The sequence below is a fragment of the Brienomyrus brachyistius genome, chromosome 16, assembly GCF_023856365.1.
Source record: "Brienomyrus brachyistius isolate T26 chromosome 16, BBRACH_0.4, whole genome shotgun sequence".
NCBI classification, from domain to species: Eukaryota; Metazoa; Chordata; class Actinopteri; order Osteoglossiformes; family Mormyridae; genus Brienomyrus; species Brienomyrus brachyistius.
This window is the reverse complement of record NC_064548.1, coordinates 18,215,892-18,223,846: the sequence shown is the minus strand read 5'-3', so window position 1 is coordinate 18,223,846 and position 7,955 is coordinate 18,215,892.

The following is a 7,955-nucleotide window of genomic DNA, read 5'->3' as shown; positions in this document are numbered from 1 at the left end:
TTGTCGAATAATTATGTAAATGTATTCTCATTCATAATTACAACTTTATATTAAGGGATGTTCGGAAACATTATGTGACAGTGATGACATTAATCCATCCATCCATCCATCCATTTTCCAAACCGCTTATCCTACTGGGTCGCGGGGGGTCCTATCCTGGAAGCAATGGGCACGAGGCAGGGAACAACCCAGGATGGGGGGCCAGCCCATCGCAGGGCACACTCACACACCATTCACTCACGCATGCACACCTACGGGCAATTTAGTAACTCCAATTAGCTTCAGCATGTTTTTGGACTGTGGGGGGAAACCGGAGTACCCGGAGGAAATCCCACGACGACATGGGGAGAACATGCAAACTCCGCACACATGTGACCCAGGCGGAGACTCAAACCCGGGTCCCAGAGGTGTGAGGCGACAGTGCTAACCACTGCACCACCATGCCGCCCTATGACATTAATCATCAGGACTTTTTTTACATTTGCATTTGTTATTGATGAATTCCATAGACAGTATTTCCCAGAGATGCAGGCTACGATTTGAATGCCTTCTTTGAATGGGCTCATGAAAAGTATTAAAGCAAGCATCTTTGTTGGAAGCTGTTGTAAAGTTTCAAACAAACGTAAGTCTGAGAAACGCTACTCTTTTTTTAACTCGTACTGTTCTAATACTGATTGCTAGCGACATCTGCTGGCCAAACAGGAATATGACAGGACTGGGAGGGACAGATGCTGACGATGATATGGTCACATGCCAGTATTATTTCAGTATGTATTTCAATCAAGCCCCTTGTCTATTAAAGACACAGTCTCCGAGTCTTCTCATGAGTCTGAAACACAATTGCATACGTTTGTTATTCTTTCAGTTTCTTTCCACGGAGGTGTCCTCATCTGTGTAATAAATCTTTCTCTCCATCCTGTATGAATAGCTGTACTGGCTAATGCATGGTAGGCCTCTTCACTGCACTGGAATTACTCTGCAGGGGGCAATTTCCATTCTATTAGTTTGTTTATTTCACCACATATATCAACAGCATAGTTATATAAATACATAATAAAATCAAGTCTATTTTTTCAGTCAAATCTCAGCTAAATGAAAGCTTAGAATGCAACCGAGTGTGAGGATACAATCAATTTTATAAACTTTTACCGGACACCATTGTGGACCATAACGCATTACACACATATTATTATTATGTCGTTCGAATTATACAGAAAATTTACTTTCATGAAAATGAGCTATGGGCTTGGGAACTGCTTGCTGATCATGAGTACATTACTCTGCAGCACCCTCTACTGCGAGAAATAAAAGTAGCTTCAGTTCGGATTGAGTACGGATCCGTGAAAGTTTCGTCACCCTTGGCCAAATTTCATGTTTTGTTGATTTTCAAGCACGGGGCCTGTACCACAAGCCTTAAATCCTACTGGTTATCTGGTTAAACAAGAAATCCTGCTTTGTGATATAGGCCCACAATGTCTGCATAATAATAATAATAATAATAATAATATATTTTTAAGACATACTAAATTTAGAACTAATTACATTTCAAGTTTTTAACAGATTTGAAAAAAAATTGAACAACTGTATCAGTCAATGACCATAACGTAGTTAGAGATGTATGTATGTATGTATGTATCTTTGTATTCATGCATGAATGTATGCATGCATGTATGTATATATGTATATCCAATCATACAGTTGCATATAAAACATTTCCCTTCCTCGTGCTCGGTGTAGGCCGCAGTAGTGTAATGCATAAATGGTTGGACTGTGACTGGAAGACTGACTGGTTGGATAAAGACAAAACACCTTATCACTTATTTTATGCTGTTTAATTTTCAAATTAATTGAAATATCATGGTTTCAGTTTAAAGTTATATGAGACATTTTTCCGCTTGATGATGTGGGCCAGAGTACGGTTAGTCGGACTCAGGCACGATAAGCATCCAAGATGATCGCTGACTGTGCCTGGATACGGAACACAGACGGCAAACGTGCTCGAGCGCAATCCTGATTGGCTAATGTGAGGACCCCCTTAGGCAGCCAGCAGTAGGTTCCAGACCCTCTGCAATCCTGTCTCTGCAAGAGCGGGTCTGTACTGCATGAGCAGGTGGGATGTGAGAAGGGGATAATTACATAAATGAAATACTCATTAAATTATAATATGCATCATAATTTTTCATCTTCCACCTGCTTATTGAGGAGAGGGTAATGTACTAAAATATATCTACAAAAATTCAGGTTTATGGCTGCAAGTGTGAATTGTGTATGTGTATCACAGCTATGGCCATCTGGCATACCAGGCATTTTCTTGATGGGCCAATGGGAATACCTCTTCCCCCCCCCCACCTCCCATGGGACCGTGGTCCCATGGTCCAGGGCTGATTTTATGTATCATGCGTGTATGTTATCTGATTTCTATTGAAATACTTTCCACACATAGTGTAAATTAATAATAGATTTTTTCCACAAGATGGCAGTAAAAGCACATTAGTATTTGGATCCATGCTCTGTTCCTTTTTATACATGTATACGGCTCTATAAAAAAAGAGACTACTCTATATTTTTTAAATGTCCTGGTTTAATCCAGGTTCTGTTGGCAGAAGGCTACACTGGAGGCAGGCTGCTCCCAGGCTCAATGTTTCTGAGACAGCAGTATACTAGAACAAGGTGAAGCAGGAAATGACCAAAAACCAGTAAGGTACTGTAGGGGGCTGAAGCAACTTTGTAATTCTAGACAGGGGCGCTGTAAAGGGGGGGTAAACGATGACGATTCTCGGGGCCCATGACTGAGAGGGGGCCCAGAGAAGCCCCAAATAAATGTGTTGGGGGCCCTGTCAAGATTCTTTTCATGGGGCCCAAAATCCTTAGCAGCGCCCCTGGCTAGAGATGACCATCAATGTATCTGGCAGTAAATTGGAGGATGACTTCAAGTGACCTTCAAATAACAATGGGAAACATTAAGTGGTGAGAAGTGCACTGCTAGGACAATTTATTACAAGCTTCTAGAAGCAGGACTGAAGTCCCATAAAGCAAGGAGAAGCCCTTCATCAGTGAGAAGCAGGGAAGAGCCAAGGTGGAGTTTGCAAAAAAAAAATAAAATGCATATTTTACACAGAAGCAAACCCATAAAATCAAAAATGAGTGAAACTGGAAATTTTGCTGTGGTCTCTTAATTTTTTCCAGAGCTGTATTTTGTGACAATTACAATGTTGCGTATGTACAAAGGCCATATTCCTCCAAAACAAATTGCGACTGAGAAAGACTTGTCTCTGCAGGCTTACTTGAGACTTGCCCCTGTTTCAGCAGCCAGGAATACAGCACTGCCGTTGTTTAAAAATGAACAAATCTATTCATGTATCGATCCAGCTGCTTACCCAGCAGAAGGTTGTGGGGGGTGCATAGAGCCTTTTCTAGGTCATACTGCATATGGCAGAAGGCAGGGGGACACCTACAGTAGGACGAGATGCAAATCAATAGCAGGACACACAGAAAGGCACCCCAATGTCATGAAAGTACTAATACGTTATAGACCTACTTCATTGTGACAGTGGTGGTGGTGATAGCTGCTTTTTCAGGTTAACCCTTTGAGCTTTGTAGACCATGGAGATTTCGTCTGGACACAAATGTCACTCCTATGAAGTTTAGAAACAGTGTGTAACTAATCTAATGACAGTCATTTTATAGAATGTGACTAGCTGCCATCCCGTATTATGTTACATCAAATCTTCCAGCTTCACGATATAGCATACACAGTACATGGTGTTGGCCAATGGACATTCAGTCCCCAGAAGGGAAAACTCCGTTTTACAAAAAAATCTGTGACTGCAGTAAAAAAAAAAAAAAAAAAGCTAATAATTCCAAATGTCTTGAATTTTGTTTGGTTACTTATGGTTAGGGTTAGGGCTGGGTAGGGGTTAGGGTTCTCATAGTTGGGATTTGGGTTATACCCACAGACATTAATGGAGAGTCCCCACAAAGACATATTCTCTCTCTCTCTCTCTCTCTCTCTCTCTCTCTCTCTGCATTATATCGTAACCTTAGTATGACTGCTGGATGCAGTTTTATTAGATGTGTTTATTACAGTCGCGGGGTGGTCAAGAATTTCAAATGCCGACGTGTAAATTGAGTTCCATAATCTCAGACAAATTCATACAGACTTTCTTGTACTGAAAAATGTATTTTAGGTTTTGAGTTTGCCATGTCTGATTTGAAGTCTGGCACCAACCAATAGGAGGCAGTGTTGACCAATCTAATGAACGGTATCTGTTGCTACTGTTGACTAAGGCAGGTCTGGAGTCACATGGAACCAGAGTGGAACTGTGGCTTCATTCTGTTTGAAGTAGAAACCAGGGTCTCTCTTCCGATGTTTTTTGGTCACTAAGGGTGATAAACATTTGTTGCATTGCATTTTTCCGAATACAAGCTGGGGTACCCTCTGAGGAGAATTCCAATGTCCTCTTTCAGCAGCAAAACAGGGCTTACCATTTTTGGCCCTTCTATCACGGCCACTGTGAGTTTATCTATATATGGAAAATACTGACAGATGTCTAATGGTGGCTCTGTTTGGCAATCTGGCAAACCAAGAGTGATATATCTGCAACGTTGCTTTAGAGTCAGGGACTAGGGTTCGTGCTCGCTTAACTCAGCCAGTCTTGATGAGGAAGTATGCTTTTCTGACATGGCCTCAACGTAATTAGTGTCATTGCTCCGCTGCTTCCTGCTTTTCCTGTGTCAGTGAAGTACATGTGCTTCTCTCTCATCTGAGTAAGCTTGTATTTCTGTAGCCTTAAAATCTTACATTGTACCCTAACTGAAGCTGTGCGCGTATGGGCTTTTTGGTGGTCAGTGTTAATTGATTTCCTGTAGTTGTTAGGTTTAAGCAAACACATGTCTCAGGAGTTCTTTCTCAACTTCTGTTTCCATTATATTGTGCCAGGCGTACGTTGCACGAGAACGTCCTTAAAAAGACAAGGTGCACTTCTGTCCTCATGTATTGAATTTATGCAGTTCTGTAGTTATATATGTTGTAGTGTTGCACAATATGGGGAATTTATGTTAAAGACGTTCCAGATCTTCTCTCGTTAACAAAGCATCGGTTTTCTCTTTGTCCTGTACGTTACAGCAAGTGCATTCATGAAATATTGCCCTTGTTCTATGGCTTCGGAACCAGCGAAGTCAAGGAGAGCATCTTTGACTGTGCAACTGCCATGAATAAATCATGTTCTTGTTCCGAAACGCGCCGGTTATTGTCGATATTTCCATTGAATGCTAGAGCTTCAAGTCTGAGAAATGCTGCCATGTTCTCCGTGTCACTTTTTTTCTGCTAAAAAAAGAAAGTTAAATAAAGCAATAAGTTTGCTGTGAACAAACCACTAGCAAGTCTTATTTTAAAACATCCTCCCCCTTTCCATCCAACATTTTTTGACACCACACTGAATGATGTGTGGGCAGACATGAAATCGTTTAATGGTTTTTAAACAAAGAGAACGTGGTCTTTACAATCCGGGTCTCAGACGTCATCACTTATGCTTCACAAAGTTAATAAAAATATGCTTAATAGCTTTTATTATAATGTAGTAATGCGGAAAATGAGACTTTGAAACTCACAGAGGGTGGGAGCGTAATGCTCTGTAAGCCTGTAATCCTATGGGAATCAACTAAGTAACTAATGGAAAGTACATTAAACCAGTTGGTACTTAATAGTACATGATAATCCTGTATCTCTGCCCTGTGATACAATATGCTATTCTATGGCTAATAAAGCATACAATACTATATAAGGCATATTTACAGAGGCTGTTCATGTGATGCCCACCCAGACTTGTTAAGCATTTTAAGGTCACCTGCTATTATACTAGTTCTGGTTTCTCGGAAAGGATTTATAGAAGAAGTACTTTTACTTTTTGTGAGTTATGCATCATTAACGTAAACCCGTCTGTTGCTTAAGGGTTCCGCATCTGTTGCATTTATGTACTGTTACTGCCTTCGTTTTTTTGTAGTTCGTCCGGCTGCAGGGTTTCCTCTTCACAAAAGGCACGTAGCGCAGCCCTGGGGATGCGTCCCCTTCATTATCTTAGCCTTGAATGACTTTTAGAAAACATGCAGAGATCTGCAGATAGACTGACACGCGAGCAGAGTGTGGCTCAGCAGGTTAGGTAAGTGCGTCTGTGATTTGAAGGTCACTGATTCAGATTACTGGGAGCGTGGAATGTTTTCATCGTTAGGCCCTCGGGCGAGGCCTTCAACACCCAGTTATTCCAGGGATTGCCTGCAGGATAGAAGAATGGAAATGGGGGCTGCAGAAGACACTTAATCTTTGAACAGAGTACATCTAAAAGTATCCCAGAAATCATTCTGCAAGCTTCAAAAGAACATCGTACAGGTCAGTGGTTCTCAAACTATGTGGGACCAAAGAACTGGGAGGGGTTACAGGATGCTTTTCAGAATATGGCAAAAGAAAAAGTTCACCATTTTGTTTTTTGTCACAGTCCACCAAAATGTCTCAATAGCCAATTGGTGAAATGTATTGTGGAGGGTCTTCGCAAAAATTGGTCAAAAAGTAATTCCTGCAGCAGACCGGCTACCATACAATGATAATTATTTAGCTATTATTTATCAGTAGCTGTTTTTTAACTAAGCGTGATCACCAGGATTGGGTCCACTCTGAAATGCATTAATCAATTCAGGGAATGGAACTAGAGTTGGAATTTAAATCTCCCTGAAATTCGAATTCAATTCCAATTCCAATTCTGTTCTCCATAGTATTTTTTAGTTCCAGCTCCAGTTACATATACCCCTTTAAGCTCGTTTCCTAATAAGATAGGTACAGTAATACAATTACTAATGCCTGCTTTACTTGATCCCCATGGATGTAAACAATGTGTAATATACATTTTTGTAATAAATTCAAGCGTCTCAGACTTTAAAAATGTAAATCATAGTATGTCAGCTCTTTGATTATGAATTTTGAGGTCTAATTTTACACCTATTGGGATTTTCTGTGACATTATTTTAACCCCGTTTTAGTTTCTTTCTCTATTCTGTAAGCTCTGCAACATCCCCAAACTTGTGTGGTTAAGCTGTGTGTTGCTTAAATAAACCACTTAGAATGAAAAAGCACAGACTGCAAGAAAGCTACAGGTCAAACTGTAGAAGTTGGTAATCAACCCCTCTTGTAGGACTGTGGGAGGTCTTTAAGCAGCAACCAATCAAAAAACCTCTACCCTGGACCCTATAACTCAATACTCCAAATGGATGATGTGAGATCTAGGTCTGGAGGTTTGAGGGTCACTGATAGTTGTTTTTTTGTTTCAAAGAGTTTGAAAGAACATCATCACTGGATTCTGTGTTCTGTCAGATTGTATTACCCTTTGATCTGTGGTAGAAATAGGGCACACTCAGACCTGCCAAGTCTCTCGCGTTTCACGGGAGTCTCACGCATTTGGAATGATTCTCCCACACCTACAAGAGCTGTGTTTCCTCCCGCATCCATGTTTAAGTTTCGCCCTGAAAATACTAAAGTTTTTCCATTTTTGCACATTTCCCTATAATGGCAAGAGAAGGTAGAGAGAAGGTTTTGACTTCAATCTGTTCAACCAATTTGTAATTAAAATCTTCAGAAATTGGAAATATTTGGATATTTTAGAAGCCCCGAAATCCAATTACCCAGCAACATTTAGTCAGCAAAGTGGCAGAACACCCTTGGCGGATCTGCACACCACACAGGAACGTATCTTATCAGGTAAGCTTTCCTTACCAGCACTTTCGTTTCCCATACATCCTTCCCATACAATCATCATCAAGCAAATGACTGACCTTCATAGAACCACAGAGACAGAAGACATTGAGATTTTTCTTATCATAGTTTTATTAAAGAAACAAAAATCAAGTCTACTTGCATTATTGTCAGTTACCTATAATATTAAGGGGGTGAGATATCAAACAGCATACAA